Source organism: Rhincodon typus, chromosome 22 (assembly GCF_021869965.1).
Source record: "Rhincodon typus isolate 14 chromosome 22, sRhiTyp1.1, whole genome shotgun sequence".
Lineage (NCBI taxonomy): Eukaryota > Metazoa > Chordata > Chondrichthyes > Orectolobiformes > Rhincodontidae > Rhincodon > Rhincodon typus.
Window position 1 is genome coordinate 48,838,255 of NC_063353.1, and position 22,974 is coordinate 48,861,228.

Below are 22,974 nucleotides of genomic sequence, written 5' to 3' on the forward strand. Positions count from 1 at the left end.
AATATAATTTCCCACATTGCTCATTCAGTTACCTCTGGGAATCATTGATTCTTTCAACCTCCACCAGCCTCAAGGGCAAATCAATCCAAGTTATCATCAGTGACTGTTAAAAATGTCCTCACACATCTCCCCTGCATCCTTTGCTCAAAATTTGAAATCTGTGTTTGCTGGTCCTTGTAAAATCAGCTACTTGGAAGAGTTTTCTCTTGCCTAGCTTATCTCTTACTTAACATCTCTCTATGATGTTCCCTTGTTCACATCCCCTGTAAGGATAGCAGCCCTAGCCTTTTCAACCTAAGCTTGTTACTAACTGGCTTCCCAACTCTAGAACCATCCTGATAAATCTCCTTTGCATCTTCTCATGGGCCTTCATATCTTTCTGAAAGTGTGGTGACTGGAACTGGATGCAATATACCAATCAGGATGTGCCTTGATTCAGTATAACCTCCCTGCTTTTGTAATCTAGGCCTTTACCATGAAGGTCATGACCCTATAGGAGTTAATAACTACTCTCCCTATGTCCTGCTACCTTCATCGTTCTTCCCAATTGTATCTGACCTAGTTTTCACTTGAAAAATTCACCTGATGTGCATCAAACAGATTTTATGTTTCTTCATAAACTCTGTCTCCCTCGTCATCCCAAGTGCCCATCACCTTTCACCCTTGATGGTATGTACCAAGCTATAACTGAAGTATCTCTTTCCTAAAGATCACCCATTTTTCCATTGTAGTTTTTGCTCTCTGTCTTTGGTACCATTTTATCCTGGCTTCTCATCCCATTGTAATTAATCCTCTTCCAGTTCAGAAGTTCTATATGAGATTATCCCTTGCTTGCGCCTGTGACCAGTGGGGTGCCGCAAGGATTGGTGCTGGATCCACTGATTTTTGTTATTTACATAAATGATTTGGATATGAATACAGGAGGAATGGTTAGTAAGCTTGTAGATGACACCAAAGTTGGTGGTATAGTAGACAGTGAAGAAGGTTATCTATGATTACAAAGAGATCTTGATCAGATGGGCCAATGGGCCGACAAGTGGCAGATGTAGATTAATTTAGATAAGTGTGAGGTGTTGCATTTTGGAAAGACAAATCAGGGCAGGACTTATACAGTTAATGGTAAGGTCCTGAGGAGTGTTGCCGAGCAAAGAGACCTTGGAGTGCAGGTTCGTAGTTCCTTGAAGGTGTGCAGAGGACTGTGAAACTTTGCAAGTATGCAGAGGACTGTGAAACTTTGCAGAGGAACAGAGATACATTGAGTGAGTGGGCAAAGGTCTGGCAGATGGAATACAATGTAAATAAATGTGAAGTCATACATTTTGGTAGGAGTAATAGTAAAAAGGATTATTACTTGAATGGTAAAAAGTTGCAGCATGCTGCTATGGAGAGGGACCTGGGTGTCCTTGTGCATGAATCACAGAAGGTAGGTCAGCAGGTACAACAAGTAATTAGGAAGGCAAATGGAATTTTGTCTTTCATTGCTAAAGGGATTGAAATAAAAAGCAGAGAGGTTATGTTGCAGCTGTACAAGGTGCTGGTGAGGCCACACCTGGAGTACTGTGTGAGTTTTGGTCTCCTTACTTGAGAAAGGATGTACTGGCACTGGAGGGGGTGCAAAGGAGGTTCACTAGGTTGATTCCGGAGTTGAGGGGGTTGGTTTATGAGGAGAGACTGAGTAGATTGGGATTATATTCATTGGAATTCAGAAGATTGAGGGGGGATCTTATAGAAACATATAAAATTATGAAGGGAATAGATAAGATAGAAGTAGAGAGGATGTTTCCACTGGCAGGTGAAGCTAGGACAAGAGGGCATAGCCTCAAGATTAGAGGGAGTAGATTTAGGACTGAACTGAGAAGGAATTTCTTCACCCAGAGGGTTGTTAATCTATGGAATTCCTTGTCCAGTGAAGTAGTTGACGCTACTTCAGTAAATGTTTTTAAAAAAAAGTAGATTTTTTTTGAACAATAAAGGAATTAAGGGATACGGTGAGAACATGGGTAAGTGGATCTGAGTCCACGAAAGGATCAGCCATGATCTTATTGAATGGCGGAGCAGGCTCGAAGGGCCAGACGGCCTACTCCTGCTCCTAGTTCTTATGTTCTTATGTTATGAGTCACAGGGAGACAGGATGGTGAAGAAGGCGTTTAGTACACTTTCCTTTATTGGTCAGTGCATTCACTATTGGAGTTGGGATGTGATGTTGCAACTGAATAGCTCATTGGTGAGGCTACTTTTAGAATACTGCATTCAATTCTGGTCTCCCTGCTATAGGAAAGATGTTGTTAAACTTGAAAAGGTGTAGAAAAGATTTACAAGGATGTTGCTGGGATTGGAGGGTTTGAGCGATAGGGAGAGGTTGAATACGCTGGGGCTGTTTTCTATGCAGCATTGGAGACTGAGGGTTGACTTTTTAGAGGTTTATAAAATCTTGAGGGGCATGGATAGAGTGAATAGCCAAGGTCTTTTTCCCAGGGTAGCGGAGTCCAAAACTAGAGGACATAGTTTTCAGGTGAGAGGGGAAAAATTTAACACAGATCAAAGTGGCACCTCTTTGACAAAGAGGGTGGTGTGTGTATGGAATGAACTGCCAGAGGAAGTGGTGGAGACTGGTACAATTACAGCATTTAAAAGGCATCTGGATGGGTACATGAATAGGAAGGGTTTAGAGAGATATGGGCCAAATACTGGCAAATGGGACTAGATTAATTTAGGACACTTGGTTGACCTGGACAAGTTGGACCAAAGGGTCTGTTTCCATGCTGTTCTACTCTATGACTCTAATCTCAACCTACTAAATTATGATCACACTTACGCAAATAGTCCACCACACATATTTAATCCATTTAGCCCACCTAGGTTCCCAGCAGCTGATCCCACAATGCTTCCTTTCCCATGGAACCACTAAGACCAAGGACATAATATCTCCTGATTGGAGGAAGAATTACAATGGTAAATATACGTGGAAAAATCTTTTTAATTTGACAGCAAACTAGTTCTGAGGTTTACACGTTGGAATAATTTAACCTTGGAAGAGATATAAGCATTTGGTGTAGATCAGGAGAAACTATTCCTTCTCAAAAGAATTGCGAACTAGAAGACACTGATATAAGATAATTTCCAAAACAAGGAAATGTGAGGTGAGAAAAGCCATTTCCCTCAGCGAGTAGTCAGGGTGTGGAACACACTGCCTGGAAATGTGGTGGAGACAGGTTCGATTGAGGCATTCAAGAGGATATTAGATGATTATTTAAATAGAAACAATGTGTAATTGGGAAAAGGCAGGAAAATGGCTTGAAGTCATAATGGTCATTCAGAAGCCAGACAAACAGTCTGCCTCTGCACCAGAACAATGCTGAGATTTGGTAATTTTCCTAGATGGTTACATTTTATAGATTGTTGATGTGATTATACTTAAAAGATACATTTAAGTCCTTAGCAGCTGCTATTTTGAAAACAAGCCTCTGGTGACAATAACCTTTTACCATTTTGTGAACCATAACCGTTGCGGGATGTCTCAGCAGTCTCCTCCAGCTCCTGACTAGCATAATTGTATGCTGTACAATTTGAGAAGGTCGAGAATATTTAGAGGATAAAATGACTGTAACAAACTTCAAACAAATATTCATTCTCCAGGATAGCAGCAGAACCTTTTCCCTGTTTATATTTATTTATTAGTGGAATTCTAATTGTTCAGACCTGACTTTTATGGGAGCTCCATGTCCTGTTCATAACATGAATTCAATTTATCAGGGAAACTGAAAGCTGATGTTCAGAGATTAATTTAAAATTCTTGTGGCTCTAATTAACTTGGAAATGGTTGGTTTCTCAGTTGATATTCAAAGTGACTGAACCCTAGTACTGATGAATGAAAAAGAACTGATGTGGTTAGTTTAATGAATTTTTCAACTTGCTCTTTGTGGGATAACATTTGTTTTAAACATTTCTAGAAGTGGATTTTTAAAATGAGGATTCAATGCATTTCTGTTTGCACTATCATGATAACTTACTTTTAAACCATGTTTATTTGACAATCAAATCCAATGAGGAAGTCTTCTTTACAAATCAGAAGACTATCATCAGTAAGTAACATTACAATACTTCAAAACCGGCTGAACATAATGACATGATGAGGAAATTTGCAGGTATGAAAAGAGTATGTAACTGGTTGAAATGGGAGCCATCAATGAATAGTCCACACAAGAAAACTTTCAAAATAAAAATTACGTTTTCTCTGGCCACACTATTGAGGTAGTTTGTATCATTTACAGTTTGAAGTTAGTTTCGGTATCCTATGTCTGCTATCGGTCTGATGGAAACATATGGTTTTCTGCAAGAATTTATCCTGTAACTATAATGTGCAATGGGCAGGAATTTGACACTGTCTAGTCCTTTATAGTTTTATTACAAATATCCTAATAGAGGATTGAATGTTCTGGGAAAATCAAATTCAGCCACAGTATCAATGATCTTTCTACTATGGTTATAATTTAGCATGTGAGGAATTTTAATCAAGGCGAATAGAGTTCAGACCCAGTTTCACTCACTCCCATTCAAACTGTATTAATATCAAGCTTTAAAAATATTACATTTACAAAAGTTTGAATGAGTTTTCAAAAATTGTTGTGAACATATTTATTTTTTGTTATAATTTTTAAATAATTTTGGTGCTTAGCTATTTGTTTGTGTTTAATCACGGTAGCTACATATTAGATTTGAGAAGTAATTCCTCCTCAACTTTGTCATAAATTGGCTCCTGTTATTCTGAGATGATGCCCTGTGGCCCTAGACTCTCCGTTAAGGAGAAGCAACCTTTACACATCTACAGTCTAAGAATCTTCTATGTTTCAATAAAGTTGCCTCTCATTCTTCTAAACTCCAACAAAGGCCAGCCCAATCTACTCAACGTCTCCTTATAAGACAGTCCCCTGTACCTGCTATCAATGATGTGAACTAGATTGTATCCAATGCCAGTTTATCTTTCCTTTGAGAAGGGGCTCTAAGCTGTTCACAGTATCCCAGCTGTAGTCTGACTAGTGCCTTTTACAGTTTTAGCAAGGCCTCCCAGTTTTTATATTCAATTCCTTTGAAATAAAGGCCAACATTCCATTTGCCTTCATATATTACACACTGAACTCGGATGCTAGCTTCGTGATATTTATGGATGAGGACTCTCAAAACCCTCTGTGCTGTAGCTGTCTGTAGTCTTTCTCCATCTAAATAATATTCAGCTTCTCTTGTCTTCCTGCCAAGTGCAGAATCTCATATTTTCTACATTCATCTGCCAGATTTTTTGCCCACTCGCTTAACCTAATGAAATCCCTCTGAATCCTTCTTTGTGTTATCCTCACCGTTTGCCTTCTCAGCTAATTTACATACTTCGCTATTACACTTTTGCTTACCTCATCCAAGTCATGGTTTGAAAGAGTAAATAATTGTGGTCCCGGCATTGATCCCCCTATGGATCTCCACTAGTTACAAGTTACCATCTTGAAAATGTCCCCTTGGCTCTACAGTCTATCTTTTATAATTCAGCCAATTCTCTATCTATGCTAATATACTACCTCCAACCCCATGGGCTGTTGTTAATTAGCTTAATGTGTGGTTTCTTATCAAACATTACTGAAAATCCAATTGTATTCCATCAACTGCTTCGCCTTTATCCTGCTTGTTACCTCCTCAAAGAATCTTAATAAATCAGCTAGGCCTGATTTCCCCTTCATGAATCCATGTTCACTCTGCTTTATTATATTATGGACTCTAATATTACCCAATAACAGAAGTTATGCTAACTCGTCTGTAGTTACATGTGTTTTTCCTCTTTCCCTTTCTAAATAAAACTGCTACATTGTCAATATTCTAATCTTCTGGGGCCATTCCAGAATGTAAGGATTGCTGGAAGATTACTATCAGTGTATCCACTATCTCTGCAGCTACTTCCTTTAATATCCAGCGGATTTATTGATCTTTAGCTCCATGTGTTTTCCTAGCACTTTGTTGCTAGTGATAGTTATTGTATTTATATCCTCTCCTCCTTTTTGCCCCTTGATTACTTGGTAAATTTTAGATGCTATTATTATCCTTTGCCACGAAGACTAATGCCAAGTGTTTATTAACTCTCTACAATTTCCTGGTTCCCCCTTTAATATTATTATTACCCCAGGCTTGTCCTCTAAGGGGACTATGTTCACTTTGGCATCTCACTTCTTAATACATTTAAAGAAGCTCCTTCTGTCCTTCTTAGTAATTCTTACAAGTTTGCACTTAAAGTTTATCTTCTTTCTCTTTATTATTTTCTCAGCCATCTTATGTTATTTTTAAAAACTTCCCTAATCCTCTGGTTTATCACTAATCATTGCTGCATTTTTTTCTTTCAATTGATGCTACTCTTAACTTCCCAGATTAACCATGGTTGGCTTCTCCCTTTCCAAGAATCTTTCTTTCCGACTGGGATATATCTTTGTTGTGAGCCATGAGCTGTGCTCTTAAATGTTATCACTTGCCGAGTAATATAACCACCATGTTACTGTACTCTGCAATGCAACTAACCTTGCTGACAGGTGGAGGGCAATAGAGAGAAATTCTGTTTCCAAAAATTGGCAACAAGTAGATGCAGGCAGCGCATTAAAAATTCAGAACAGATATCTGATAATGACTCCACTGTATGTATCTACAGAATCTACAATTGCAAAAAAAACCACACAAGTGAAATTGCTTTGCGGCTGACAAGTTACCGCTTGTCATTATGATACACACATAACTTAGTGGCTCAAAAACAGAAATTGCTAGAGAAACTCAGCAGGCCTGGAGAGGAAGCAGAATCAACATTTTGGGTTCAGTGAAGAAGAGTTTTGAAGAAGACCCACTGGACTCAAAATGTTAACTCTGGTTTCACTCCACAGATGCTGCTAGACCTGTTGAGTTTCTTTAGCAATTTCTCTTTGTGTTTCAGATCTCCAGCATCCACAACTCTTGGTTTTATTAAAACATAGTGAATACTTCCTAATGTAGGAGTTTGGTTCTGGGACTTTGCTGAGCTGCATTTGAGAAGCAGGAGAAATTAATAGTTCTTTTTAGGAGATGTAATGAACAAACATAAAACATTAGCCTGGGTTTTCAAGCCAGCATGCTTGTTGGATGGATGTAATTTTATTACTTATCCCCTTATGCTTGTTACTGTTCTTACATGCTTTGGAGCTGAAAATTATACAATCCAGAATGAGGCCGTTCTATTGGTTGTAGATTAATTGCACTCAGTGGAGGGCCTAAATTGTGGATTCACTTCTGTCCCTATAGCAGATGTAGACTAAACTGTGGTTGTTAACGTAGGAGGTGGATGCTTATAATACATAACTCTGTCAACAAATGCTGGTAAAACTGTAAGGTTTGGCTTTATTCTATCCTGCACCAGCTGGCTGTCTGGAGTCTAACATGTTTGACCAATCATGCCTGTGCCAGATTTTTGAAGAGTTACTAAGTTAGTCTCAGGGTAAAAGAGTTTAAAAACAGCCAACCAGTCATCAACATTGTCCACTCAAACAAATAGTTGCTAACACCAGATGGCCAATAATTGAGTGCTTAGCAAAGATGACCGTGACCCACTGGTGTAGAATATGTGAATGACAATGACCCCAGCATTTCTAGTCAATCATCTTTAGTTTTCTATCTGTTAGAGGAATGCAGGTAGTGCTACACAGGCATGAAGTGATGATTGGCCTAGTGCTGATAATCTTCGCCATTTTAGCATGCCATCCCCTCTTATTGAGCTGAAATTCAGTTATCAGCAGTGTGTGTGAGATTGGATTCTAGCCAATGATTTCAGTTCAACTGACAAGAACTGAGAGGGAAGAATTCCGCTTCCAAGGGAGCTGAACATTGCTGGAAATGCTATAATTTGTCACTCATCCATAAATTAGACAGATTTCTAAATAAGACTCACAAAGCTTTGTAACTCTTGAAACAAAGCAAGACCTAAATGCCTCGGATTGAAGAATCCACAGAAATTCAAATTATGCACATTGTATATGTTCCTTCCTGAGTGACCCTGTCATTCCTGGATTATGTGGCTTCTGGTTGGTAAATGATGATACATAAACACCTCTGTGATATAAATAGGCTGGCTGTTTTTGTTTATTATTTTGGATACGTTGATAGTTCTGAAAGACCCAGGTTAGAAGCATGGGCCTCCTGCAATTGTATCAAATTGTTGAAAGCCTATTGCTGACACCTAATGTTAGGACCTAGACACTGCAGCAAGTGGACTTGTCCTTATTTTATGAAAACTGAAAGAACTGGAGATGCTGTAAATCAGGAACAGAAACAAAGTTGCTGGAAAAGCTCAGCAGGTCTGGCAGCATCTGTGAAAGAAAAAACAGTTAACATTTCGGGTCCGGTGACCCTTCCTCAGAACAGTCCTGAGGAAGGGTCACCAGACTCGAAACATTAACTCTGTTTTTTCTTTCACAGACGGTGCCAGACCTGCTGAGCTTTTCCAGCAACTTTGTTTTTGCCCTTACTTTAGTTTTTGCCAAACTTGGAGCCAAGACATTGCTGTAAACTTGGCTTGTATTTCTCTTGTTCTGTCCACCTTTCTAGTTTTCAAAGCCTTGCCTGTTCATTGTGAGACCACCAGAAACATGTACCTGACATCAGCAGACATTGGGTCCAGGTTTCTAGCTCCCTTCTTGTTAACAAAGAGAATTTTCTCCGTGAGGAGAACTCAGCCAGCGCAGTGAGGTCAGACAGCTTCCACCAGACTAAGTCAGATGGGAACATCTCAGATCAGATTGTAGGCCATGATCAAGGCACTACAATAAGATCCCTTCCTGGAGTGTTTTTTTGACAGATGCTACAACTGAGGAACCTTTTGGTCTGTGTGTATATATCTTGGGGTTCAGCCAAAGTTCTTGCTGAGAGTAAACAAGCCTTGCAGTGTTTCTAAACACTTCACTGGTGCCAACTTAATTTCACCTTGTACTATACAGCTGGGAAGAAGGATGCTTTAAACAGTATCTCACTTATGTTTTCATATTTCTCTTCTTTATTTATCTCCTCCCGCTGGATGTGATATCCACAGTCCATTAGGTGAAATGGTACTCCCTCTTTATATCGCTACATTGTGGAGAGTATCCTTGCTCCAGAATACATGCTTGGCACAACTTAAAAAGGGTTTTTTTATTAAATCAAGTTGAATATTTCAGACAACCAAAAAAGAATCCCCCTCGTCCTCACGTACCACCCCACCAACCTCCGGATCCAACGCATCATCCTCCGACACTTCCGCCATCTGCAATCCGACCCCACCACCAAAGACATCTTTCCCTCCCCACCTTTATCTGCTTTCCGGAGGGACAACTCTCTCCGTGACTCCCTTGTCCGCTCCACACTCCCCTCCAGCTCCACCACACCCAGCACTTTTCCCTGCAACCGCAGGAAGTGCTACACCTGCCGCCATACCTCCTCCCTCACCCCCGTCCCAGGCCCCAAGAAGACTTTCCATGTCAAGCAGCTGTTCACCTGCACGTCTGCCAATGTGGTATACTGCATCCGCTGTACCCGTTGTGGCCTCCTCTACATCGGGGAAACCAAGCGGAGGCTCAGGGACCGTTTTGCAGAACACCTCCGCTCGGTTCGCAATAAACAACTGCACCTCCCAGTCGCGAACCATTTCAACTCCCCCTCCCATTCCTCAGACGACATGTCCATCCTGGGCCTCCTGCAGTGCCACAATGATGCCACCCGAAGGTTGGGACCCCGCTTGGGACCCCTGCAGCCCAATGGTATCAATGTGGATTTCACAAGTTTCAAAATCTCCCCTCCCCCTACCGCATCCCAAAACCAGCCCAGCTCGTCCCCGCCTCCCTAACCTGTTCTTCCTCCCACCTATCCCCTCCTCCCACCTCAAGCCGCACCCCCATCTCCTACCTACTAACCTCATCCCGCCCCCTTGACCTGTCCATCCTCCCTGGACTGACCTATCCCCTCCCTAACTCCCCACCTACACTCACCTTTACTGGCTCCATCCCCACCTCTTTGACCTGTCTGTTTCCTCTCCACCTATCCTCTCCTCTATCCATCTTGTATCCGCCTCCCACTCTCTCCCTATTTATTTCAGAACCCCCTTCCCCTCCCCCATTTCTGATGAAGAGTCTAGGCCCGAAACGTCAGCCTTCCTGCTCCTCTGATGCTGCTTGGCCTGCTGTGTTTATCCAGCCCTGCACCTTGTTGTCTAGAAAATTTGAAAAGCAGGTAACTATAGGCCAGTTAACTTAACATCTGTCTTTGGGGAAGTGTTACAGTTTGTTATAAAGGGTGTAATAGCAGAGCAATTGGAAATGTGTAATATAACTAAGCAGAGTCAACATGGCTTTGTGAAGGGAAAATCACACCTGACAAATTTATTGGATTTTTTTTTGAGGACATTATAAGCAGGATTGATAAAGGAAAACCAATGGTGTTTGGTAAGGTGCCACACATTTAGCTACTTAATGAGATAAAGCAGATAGTGTTGGAGGAAGTACATTAGCACAGATGGAGAATTGACAAACTAATAAAAAACAGAGAGTTGGAATAAAGGGGCATTTTTCAGGATAGCAACCTGTAACTAGTGAAGTTCCATAGTGATCAGTTTTGGGCAACAATTATTTACAACATATACTCTTACTTGGATGAGGAATGTGCATGTACAATAGCCAAGTTTGCAAATAAAACAAAAACAGACAAGAAGTCAAGTAGTTTAGCAGATATAAAAATTGGCATACAGAATATAATATTGGAACATGTGAGATTACACATTTTAACAGGAATAATATCCGATCTGAATATTATTTAATCGGAGAAAGACTGCAGGACAGAGGGGTTTTGGGTCCTTTTGCATAAATCACCAAAAAACATTCAAGTTCAGTAGGTAACGGCGAACACAAAAATAATGTTGGCCTTTATTTCAAGGGGAATGAAGTATAAAAATAGGAAAGGTTTGCTAAAACTATACAAAGCAGGAAAGCAATAGTCAGCAGGAATACCGTGAACAGTTTTGGGCCCCTTTCCAAGGGAAGATATACTGGTATTGGAGGCAATCCAGAGAAGATTCAATCGGTGGATCAGGGCATGGAAATATTTTCTTATCTGGAGAAGTTGTGTAGGTTTGGCCTGTATTGGAGTTTAGAAAAGTGAGACGTGTGTTTATTTTAACATCCAAGATTTTTAGAGGACTTGATAAGATGGAATCAGAGGGCTTGTTTCCCCTATGGGACAGTCTAGGATGAGCATAATCTCAAAATAAGGGGCAATCTGTTTAAGACAGAGATGAGGAGGAATTTCTTCACTCAGAGGGAAGTGAATCTGTGAAATGCTTTACAGCAATGAACTATAGAGTTTGTGTTGTTAAGTATATTCAAGGCTGGGTTATATTTTTAATCAGTCGGGAAACTGAAGTTATGAGGAAAAGGTAGGAAAGTGGAGCTGAAGATTATTAGATCAGTCATGATCTCACTGAATGGTGGAGCAGACTCCATGGACCAAATAGCCTACTTCTGCTCCTATGTTTCATTAGCTTATTATTAATAAAATAACATCACAAAACAGATCTGGAGGCACAGGAGAATGTATAAAATAGATTTACAAGAATGATACCAGAATGAAAATTGAACAAGTTGCGATTGCCCTTTTCTAGAAAAGCAAACTTTAAGACATAACTGGTTTAGGATTAAGAAAGGGTTTTAATGTACAAATGTAGGGATGATGCTTCTGCTTATGGTGCAGTTCAGAACTAAGGGCCATAAATAAGATAGTCAGCGAGTGATTCGATAAGGAATTGAATGGAAGTGGCTTTACCCTCACAGTGGTGAGAATGTGGAATGCTGTCACTAGGCTTGGTTGTGACTAATGACATTGATGCAATTAAGTGGAAGCTGGATAAACAGTTGAGACAGAGTTTTGATGGCTCATGCAGATTGCATAGAGTAATGCCCTTATGGACCAGTTAGCAGTTAGACTGAATATCCCGTGCAAGTGCTGCCCATCCTCTGCTATTTATGTGGGTTGACATAGCACCCAGCTGTGTGACCTGAATCTCAGTGTCCCAGATGAGAATCACCTCAATGGTCTTGTAGCTTCCAGCTCCCAGAATGAATTCTACAGGTTAAACAGTGTGGCAGGTAGACATATTGGCAGCAATGAAACAATGATCAACATTGAAAGTATCATTGCTGTAAACCAAAAACATGTTGTCCCCTTTATTTTTGCTGTGTTTCCAACTCTGTGACTTAAATGTCACAAATCATTGAGCAATTGCAATGAACAGAATCTGATTTGTAGTAGCACAGCAGTAATTGAATGTTAGGTTGTGTCTGTGCTGTATTTAGACTGTCCCAGATTTGTATTGGATACTTGCCCACTTGGCTTGGCTCCAAAGTTCTCCAGGATATGGAAGCCACACGTAGTGAAGGGTTCATAGTTGCCTCCTGCTTGCTTCCTATGGCTGACTAGCCTGTTAAACAGGGCAAAGGAGGCCAAACTAATCTACTACTGAAGCAGCAGACATTTACAATAGATGACACGCTGGTGCTTCAATTTTCCTCCTATTACAAAAACAAAGTGAAATCAGAGAGAAAACCTGAAACAATCTTCACAAGATTTTCTCAAATCTCTGAAACGTCATGCAAGCTTTAAATCTAGATCCAGAAAGTGCAATTATTTTCTGTCATGAAATTTTTCCCCTTATCATTTTCAACTATCAGAAGTCCTGGATTTCATTTCTGTTGCGTTCTCAGATTAATCACAGTTCCTTCAGGCGAGTAGAGTTTCAAACAGGATTCAGTGAAGTCCCTTGATAATTTGTTTGTTTCCTTCGATGGCCTTATTCATTCAGTTATTACTATTTTCACCTGTTTGTGAGCTGCTGTATGTACAACCTAGGCGAGAGTTGAATTCCAACAACATTTTCCCCTGTTTTACATGTTTATTTACCTTGCAGCTCACTGCATTAAATCACCAACTATTTCTGCTCAGCTTGTTGGCTTGTTAATGTCCTGAAGTCACTTCTGATGACCTTCAAAGTTAATCATGCCGCTTTTATTTCTGTGTCATCCATAAATTTTGTTATGCACCTTGTACCCAAACTTAAACGTGGCATTGTCCCATAAGAAACATCTGATTAACACCCCTCCAGTTACAAAGACATCAGCCACTGCTGTGTTCCGTGCTGTCACATTCTCATTAATACTGAATTTTATGAACAAGTGTCCAGTGTGGAACGTGATCAAATTCGTTTTGGAAACCCATCTCGCTAGCACTTCCCCTTTGTCAGTAACAGTCCATTTCCACCTCAAAGAAATTTAGATTAAATATGTCAGATACAAATAACCTTTGGAAAATATGTGCTAAAAATCCTTAATCTATATTTCTCAAGATGAATAGTAATTTTGTTATTTTGTTTGTCAAAATTTACCCATTACCAATGTCGGGAATAAAAACACAAAATGCTGCAAGCTCTCTGCAAATCTGGCAGCTCCTGTGAAGAGAGGATTGCAGTTCATGGGGATGGGGGGCCTAGAAGGAAAACAATGGCCAGAGTCAGACAAAGCTTCTTGCTCAGCCGTACTGCACTGTGCGGATAAAATCAGTGGATAAAGGGAGTTCTGCCTCACTGTGTGCATTCCTGGGATGAAGACCCCAGTGAAACACCCCACCCTGGTAACTTGGGGTAATTGAGTGGGGAGGGGCAAGCCAAGGGATGTGTTTTAAGGTCTCTGAGGAGACCTCCAAGGTGCACAGATTGCCTTCTGTGGATAGTGCCCCTTTTTACCGCACTTCTCAGACTTTTTTAAAAAGAGTGTCACCAAGCCACCACTTGCCTGCTGACATCAACTGCCTTATACACGGTGTTTGCGGAGTAATATTGGAACCAAATTGAGCTTTTAACAACCTCAATTGACCCTCAGTTATTTACTTCCTAACGTTGTGAGGACTCTGATTACGACACCCTTCTGTATTCTGGGCATGAGCTTGGGGTTGGGTGGAAAGCTACAGGCTGGGCACATTCCAGTTTTACTTGCCCAAATACACCCAGTGAGGGCACAGAAAATCCCACCCAATTTTCAGACCAATCTTGTTTGATCAAAGCAGTTTTTATTTTCTTGTTCTGCCGATTTGACCAGAGATACTCCATTGTCAATGCTCCAAAGGATGGCCCAAATTCTGTGCTCATAGACACTCAAGGTGCCTGCTGGATTTCCTGCTTTCCCTTAGAGTTGGACAAGAGACCATGATAATGCATCTTTCTCAATGAAATTCATATCAACCTGTGTTGATCTGTGTTGGGTGTGATTTGATGGCTGCTGTATGCTCTCTTCTCAACCAACTTACCAAATTATTTTGTTTTACATTTTAGCAAATGTGACCATAAACCGTTTTTTTAAATTTCATCTTTAGGATGAGGGTGTTGTGGGTGGCTAAAATTTATTGCCCGTACCTAGTTGCCCTCAAAAAGGTGGAGGTGAGCTGCCTTCCTGAACCACTGCAGTCCAGGTGCTGTAGGTAGATCCACAATATCCTGAGGTGGGGAATTCCAGGATTTTGACCCAGCAACACTGAAGGAATGGCGATACATTTCTAAGTTGGCATGGTGAGTGGCTTGGAGGGGAACTTAAAGGTGGTGGTGTTCCAATGTATCTGCTACCCTTGTCCTTCTAGATGGAAGTGGTCGTGGGTTTGGAAGGTGCTGTCTGAGGATCATTAGTGAAGTTATGCAGTGCATCTTGTAGATAGTACAAACTGCTGCTACTGAGCGTCGGTGCTGGAGGGATGCTTGTTGAAATGGTGCCAATCAAGCGGGCTGCTTTGACCTGGACGGTGTCAAGCTTCTTGAATGTTGTTAGAGTTGCACCATCAAGACAAGTGGAGTGTGACTTGTACCTTGCAGATGGTGGACAGGCTTTTAGGAGTCAGGAAGTGAGTTACTCACTGGAGTATTCCTAACCTCTAAACTGATCTTGTAGCCACTGTGTTTATGTGGCAAGTCTACCTTGTGTTCCTGGTTAGTGGAAACCTCTAAGATGTTGATAGTGGAGGATTCAGTGATGGTAACACCATTGAATGTCAAGGGACGGTGATTAGATTGTCTCTTATTGGTAATGGTCATAGTCTGGCATTTGTGTGTTGTGAATGTTACTTGCCACTTGTCAGCCCAAGCCTGGATATTGTCCAGATCTTGTTGAATTTGAACACAGACTGCTTCAATATCTGAGGAGATAGTAGGAACTGCAGATGCTGGAGAATCCGAGACAACAAGGTGCAGGGTTGGATGAACACAGCAGGCCAAGCAGCATCATAGGAGAAGGGCGGGTGACGCTTCTCCTATGATGCTGCTTGGCCTGCTGTGTTCATCCAGCCCTGCACCTTGTTGTCTCAATATCTGAGGAGTTGTGAATGGTGCTGAACATTGTGCAATCATGTGATGGAGGGAAGGTCATTGATGAAGCAGCTGAAGATGGCTGGGCCTAGGACACCTCGCTGAGGGACTCTTGCAGAGATGTCCTGGAGCTGAGATGATCGACCTCCAACAACCACGACCATCTTCCTATGTGTCAGGTATGACTCCAACCAGCGGAGAGTTTGCCCCCGATGCCCATTGATTCCAGTTTTGCTCGGGCTCCTTGATGTCACACTCTGTTCAATGCAGCCTTGGTGTGAAAGGCTGTTACTCTCACCTCACCTCTGGTATTTAGCTCTTTTGTCCATGTTTGAACCAAGGCTGTAATGAGATCAGGAGCTGAGTGGCCCTGGTGGAACCCAAACTGGGCTTCACTGAGCAAGTTATTTCTGAGCAGGTTCTGCTTGATAGCACTGTTGATGACATCTTCTGGCACTTTCCTGAAGATTGGGAGTAGACTGATGGGACAGTAATTGGCCAAGTTGGATTTGTCCTGCTTCTTTTGTACAGATATACTTGGGTAATTTTCCACATTATCAGGTAGATAAAGTGTTGTAGCTGTACTGGAACAGCTTGGCTAGGGGAGCAGCAAGTTCTGGAACACAAGTCTTTAATACTATCCAGTGTCTCCAACCATTTCTTGATATCATGTGGAATGAATTAAATTGGCGAAAGATTGGCATCTATGATGCTGGGGACCACTGGAGGAGTTCCCTGCTGATGTCAATGAATCAGAATTAGGATGAAGATTATTGATTATTGAACCTGATTGGCTTGTTACCTGAATTCCACATTGTTAGCCAAATGTCAGTGCTGTTGTGAGGAGCTACCTCTGCCTGGATTGAGGACCTAATCTGATCCCTCTTGGCCTGTTAGCTTGGCTCAGTGACAGTATCCTTACCCCCAGTATCTGGAAACTCATTCTGACGTTTGACCATATGATTGAGGTGAACGTCTGGATGAAGTACTGTGGGAAAGGTACCCTGTTGGCACTTTTAGAACAAGATTTTAAATTGATATCTCTTTGAGGGGAAAATAAAAGAGATCTTGTCACAGTTTGGAGTTTCTCCTGTGTCTTAGTTGATTATTTTGCCTTGAACAGATGTGATCAAAAGCATGTAGCTAGCTCTCCAGCTGACTTACAACTTGAAGGAATTCACTGCTCTCAAATTAATTGCCATACTGTCCACACAATAACAGGGTCTGTACTACAAACATTTAATGACTAGCAGTGCATTGCTTTGGTCTGTCCCAAGGGTCTAATAAGAGACTGTCAATTCAAGCTCACTCTTGATTTCATGTAAGATTGAACATTTGTAAATGTCAACTTGATGCTGAGTATTTTAAACACTTTAAAAATACTTTGTTTAATAACTATATATAACACTTTGTATTTTCTTTGTGAATAAAAGTGCAACCTATTATTGTCTGAGCTTTGCCAAACACAATAATTGGTCATATGCTGAGTCTCAATAGTTGGGAGAGATCAGTTTGCCTGAGCCCTTACCCACAGTATTTTGTGTTGAACATCCATGAGGAGCAGCACAAATGCAGTGATCATCGCTATGGTAACTGCTGATGGTTGCATGGGTGTTTCTTCCTCTGTACAATGTTCCAAAGTTATTGAAAAGAGCTGGAACACATTTATAAACGCTGAAGTGAAATGCTACTCTCCAGAGGTTTCTACTAAACAATATCACCAATCCAGTCTCCTATTTTTACCTGTTTTCAAGGTTGTTCTCCTTTCGCTGTTTTAATATTTTCAGCAATGCTCTGTAGCTCGGTGAGCAGGGATTCAGGATTGAATTTAAAATAGCAAGGATCAGAACCAATGAATAAAGACACGATCACAGTTAAAGAATTGAATGAAAAGACGAGTAAATAAGGATTAGATGGTGCAAGGTTTGTTTTAATTATGACACAGTTAACATGGGGCAGGTAGTTTAATAAAATAGTTAGTTATAACCTCAGAACATTGAAATGTCTTTTTGGGGCTGTGTGATGTCAAAATGAGATGGTGTAAATGCAGCAAGAATTGTACAAAAATAGCTCATGTTAGCTGAACCATGGCATCCCCAATACTGGGGACGTGTTTTCTGTTCCAGTATTTGAAGAGAGTAGAGCACCTGGATGCAGGAATGTCAGAATCCAAGGTGCACACAACTGCAAGTTGCATTGCCACTTGTTTTCCATCTGTTAACTCAAATGAATTAAAGTCCAGGATTCAGGGGTTAGCTTCCTCTCTACCTCACCTTGTTCAGTATTCACTGCTCAGTCATGTTCCAATTGCTGTAGGATCAAAAAAAATTGCTGTTCTCATTTTTGTCTTGAAATGCAAAATGTAAATTGTCATGTGGGCAAAATTAAAGCATTATCTACATTTGAATGCAATTGAATAGTTGTAGATGTCGCAATATATTTTGTAGTGTAAGTAGTGCTTTTAATAGCTTATTACTTGGAGAAATTTACAATCAATCACAACTAAATTATTCAGGTGTAGGCTAGCAGAAAGATCTAGTAAAGATGTCCATTCTGTTCATTGGCCAAATTAGTGCTGTGTGGTCTAAAGGTACATGCTGCAATTTAGTTTGCACATTTTCCCTGTGACTGCATGGGTTTCCTCTGGGTGCTCTGGTTTCCTTCCAAAGACATGCAGGTTAATTGGATTGGCCATGCTAAATTGTCCATAGATGTGCAGCTTAGGTGGATTAACCATGTGGAATGCAGGGTTACAGGGATGGAGTGGGACTGGGTGGGATGTTCTTCACTGGGTTGATGTGAGTCTATGGGCTGAATGGCCTGCTTCCCCTCTGTCGGGATTCTATGAAGTGATCTGTACTTTTGCACCTACTTCTCAACACAGCTGATAGAGTCAGCACAGAGTGTAAAATCTTTGGGTAGTGTCACATTTCTGGAAAGTAGGATAGGCTATCTCCTGAAATGCTCCTTCTAATTCACTGCAATATTGAATGTACAAGCAATGCAAGCGGTATTTTGAAAGACCTGTTGTTTGTAGCTAGTGATGGGAAATGGGCATTTATATGTAGTCAATAAGCACACAGACAAAATCAGAGACTCCAGTATGTGACTATAAATACAATTCAGATGTCTGTGTCTACAGTATATTTGCTTCCATATCTGTGGCCGAGTTGAATCTCTCACGAGAACAGGTCTGACTCTCTTCGGTCCGACATCCTCTGAGATAATCTGTTTTCATTGTTTCCTCACCCTTCCGTCTGCATGCTTGAGTTCAGTCAGAATCATTACATTTGATCACAATGATAAATAAGGCAGCTTGTAGCTTGATTACCCTTTCTATTCAAGAAAGAGGATCTTAACTCAGTCAAACCTATTGTAGCAGAACTCCTCCTTAATACTGAAGAAACACTTTGGGCTGAGCTTATCGTATTTTGGTAAAGTGTCATTGCCATTGAGTTTCACCGAGGGTTACTCTCTGTGAAATCTGGCAGATTATCTTGTACTATCATCCCAATTCACTTCACTAACTACCCGTCACCATCCTGAGGTGTCCCCACCCCACACCTCCAACCCCGCCCCATACATGCTAGTCAGATTCTCCCACTTACCAGTGCCGGGACTATCCTGGAATAACCCAGCATTGGTGTCATCTTTCGAAGGTTGCTGAGCACCTGGAGAAACACTGTCAGTCTAGAGATGCCCTGGATGTTTTGCGAAAATTGCTCTGAATATGGCAGAGAAGAGAAAATTGACATCCTGCTTTATAGACAGGCACCAGGAGGCCCCGCTGGATAGGGTGGTACAGAGGAGGGATGTCCTCTACCCACAGGACCAGCAGAAGAAGCCATGACACCCGACAAATTCAAGAATTGTGCACCAAAACATGATTTGAGCTTTCAGGCCCCATCTCCTAGTTGTATCCTAAGGTGGCAGTTATGGGAAATTGAAGTTTTCTGCCCTGACCAGAGCTCTTCAAGTTCCACTTTGTAGCCTGGTCTGAGATTGTCACCCAGGTTAATGCAGTCCCTGCTGTCTGCTGGAATGACCAGCACTGTAGGAAGAAACTCTGCCACTCTCCACTTTGCCAGTGCAAGTGCCGCATGCTTCTGTCACTTGATCCCATCTGCCCAATTCCCCTTTAACACTAAATCTACATGCTTTCTGTGTTGCCGACTCGCTCATTCTCCCACTGAAGATTGAGTTACCTAACAGAATTAGGTCTGGAGTGTGATGGGAGGTGGTGTCAGGCCAGTACTATACAAAATGACCTGCCTCCTCCCATTCTATTTCAGCAACTGTCAGCCCACAATATCCCTGCTCCTGGTCGTCTTGCATCAGCTATTTACAGTATCAATGGACTCCTTAGAATGGAGGAAGGAAAAACCACTAAAACCAGAAAATGTGGTTCTTGTCCAGATGGGATTCCCATGTTGAGATATATGAGACAATTTTGGACCAATGAGACCATAAGACATAGGAACAGAAGCTGAACATTCAGCCCAGTGAATCTGCTCCACCATTCAATGAGATCATGGCTGATCCGATTATCCTCAACTCCACTTTCTTGCCTTTTTCCATAGCCATTGATTACCTTACTGATTAAAAGCCGTCTGTCAATTCTACATTTTATTGGCTTTCCTACTAGCTTTGAACATCTCAAACTATTGCAGATATCAACAACAACCCTCACAGTCTGCCTGTTGCCAAGAGCTGTAGTTGTTCGCAGGGTATTTACTGAAGTGACAATATCACTGCTCTGCTGTGTGCATTGACAATCTCTATCAAATAGGTGCTAATTAAGTATACCCTTCCAAAATGCTGCAATTCTAATTGCTGAACATGATTTTATTACCATAATGCCGAGAACAGACGAGTGGGGTTGACCACGAACAGGTTGTTGCCAACAAGCCAGAAGGATAGTCTACCTGTCACACACCTGAGAAATGTGGCACATGAATTCCAGTGCTGATGTGATGCCAGGTATGTAGGTCATACAACCCAAAGACTGATGGATTGGACCAAACAGCATGTTCTGTTATCTGTTAGAAATGAACAAGTACTCAACCTGTCCAACCAACCTGTATTTGCAACATTCTAAACAGGGTATCCAACATTGGAAGTGATTCTGTGATTGGACACCATTTGCTAAGTAATCCAAAGTGTGCTAGGAATTACACTGCCAAGCAATTTAAGATTGTACGTTTGGTTCATATTGTGGCCCACTTGCTTGTATTGCAATTTACGTACGTCATTGCACTGAGCCTGTTTCAACTCAACAAAATAGGTGACAGCGATTCACTGATCTGATTCCCAGAGCAATGCTATGACCAAGTAGATCCAACCTGCCTGGTTTACTTTTTAGATCTAATTAGCAGTTAACTGATAGTCATGAGCTAACAGCTACATTCACCATGGCAACACCTCTACCAATCAGAATCTATAACATAAAAATGTTGTTCCTCTTTATGTTGCTATTCTTATAAACTGTCATGATGAGTGCAAGACAGAACATTTCGGAAATGTGTCCTTTTTAGCAATACTCCAGTTCTGTATGACCAAGTGACTACCACTTTATAAACCTCATTCTTTGCACAGAGTTTGAGTGGAGTTATTGAGTTGGAGATGTTGTATACCCACTTCAGCCCCAGAGGAAGGTGCCTTAAACTTGCAGATGAGTAATTTTATATTTGTCAGTTATCCATTTCTAAACAGCTTAATAAAGTCTAATGAAATTTAATAGAACAATCAATGATTGGCTTGATAAGGCTCAGTTACGTCCATTTGAACAAGTATCCAACAATTATAAACTTTTTTGAAACAATATTTTTCTGAGCAACGACTCAAGCAAATGCGAAAATCTAGACCAGGTAATCTCCTAGGCCAATGATTTGCAGTTTTCACAGCAAAATAGAGGGAATGGCAGGATATAATCTTGGAGCCACTGCTGATAATCCCAGAACATGTCATGTAATCAAAAGAAACTTTAGTTTCTTCAACATGAACAGGTTATTCTGATTGGCGGTGAATACATTTGTAAAATGTGACTGAAAAGCATTAACGAAAATGTTAATTAGAATTCAATGCATTCTGTTACCACTAATAATGACCCTGGATATCAAGCACCATTTTATTACAACAATACAGGATAGCCTTAAAAATTGCGACAAGTTATCAGGACCAGAGTGGTTCCCTGGATTAATTTTGTTTGACTGTGATATTCTGAAAGGAATTCCCTGGAACGTCCTTCCAAAGTGGCATCAGAAATTTTGTATTCTTTAACTTGCCCCAGAAGATCATAGTTTAGGAAGAGTGCAGGGATAATTTGCATATTGTGATACCGAAGAGATTATAATTGCATGGTACAGACTGGATAGCCTAGACATTCGTTCTTTTCATATTGATACATCAGAAATGATAGATGGACATCTTCAGCATACAACATTAATGAATCGAAATTCTTTTCTTCGTTATTGGGGAAATGTTGCATCTGAGCAGATCTGGCCTGACCACCCACTTCTTTTGCTACTCTGATATAAGTTTAGAGTTTAGAGGAGAAGATTGACTCCCGAATTAATGCCCATTTAAAGTGCACTTGATATGGCCACATAAGCAAAGACAGTCTCTACATTCTCAACAAATCATTTATACTAATTGAACATGCTGATTTCCAATGAAACTTCCAACTTTTGACCATTTAGTTAGATTTTATTGAATTTTATTAGGTTAAATTTATGAATTCAATACAAAATAGAAACAAAATCCTTGAATTGCAACCAGTTAAGAAGGAGGGATTGGCTTTGTTCTTTGAAAACCCCTTTTACTTGGTTACAATAATTTTTTTTGTTAGCATGCAGCTATCGTTAAAGTCAAGATTTTAAGTGAAACATCTCTAAGTGAGGACTTCCTATATTTTTAAAAATAGAGTATGCAGCAGGTGTGTTCATACATGTGCAGGAAGTCCTCCTGTGATGTTACAGCATAAATTAAAAAAGGGTCATTTCGCTTAAAGTCATCATTTTCTAGCATGTAACCAGAACTTTAAGTGAAGCGTTGTTTCCCATAGGAATCAATATTAAAGCCAGCTCTGAGGAAGGGTCACTCAACCCAAAACGTTAACTCTGATTTCTCTTCACAGATGCTCCCAGACCTACTGAGCTTTTCCAGCAAGTTCTGTTTTTGTTAAAACGAGAGTTAGGTTCATGCAACAATTTTATGTTCTGAAAAAGCATCACACGGGTTGAAATACTGTACCATGTTTGCGTATTTCCAGCTGAAAAAAACCTTGCAAAATAATATGAATCACTAAATGTAAAAGAAACACTGTATAGTTGTAGATGTCAGGGCTTCCCTAAGCAGTAAGTAACTTTAAAACTTTACCAAGTTAAAAGGATGTTTGAGGTGGCACAGTAGCTCAGTGGTTAGCACTGCAGCTCCAGGGACTCAGGTTTGATTCCACCATTGGACGACTGTCTATGTGGAGTGTGCACATTCTCCCCATGTCTGTGTAGGTTTCATCCCACAATTCAAAGATGTGCGGGTTAGGTGGATTGACCATGGAAATGCAT

General features: G+C 40.9%; 1 protein-coding gene across 1 annotated transcript in view; it reads left to right on the forward strand.

The window, feature by feature from the left end:
* Positions 1-22,974, forward strand: part of sema3d (sema domain, immunoglobulin domain (Ig), short basic domain, secreted, (semaphorin) 3D) — a 264,519-nt gene that overhangs the window by 65,662 nt on the left and 175,883 nt on the right. The gene's annotated exons all lie outside the window — the stretch shown is intronic.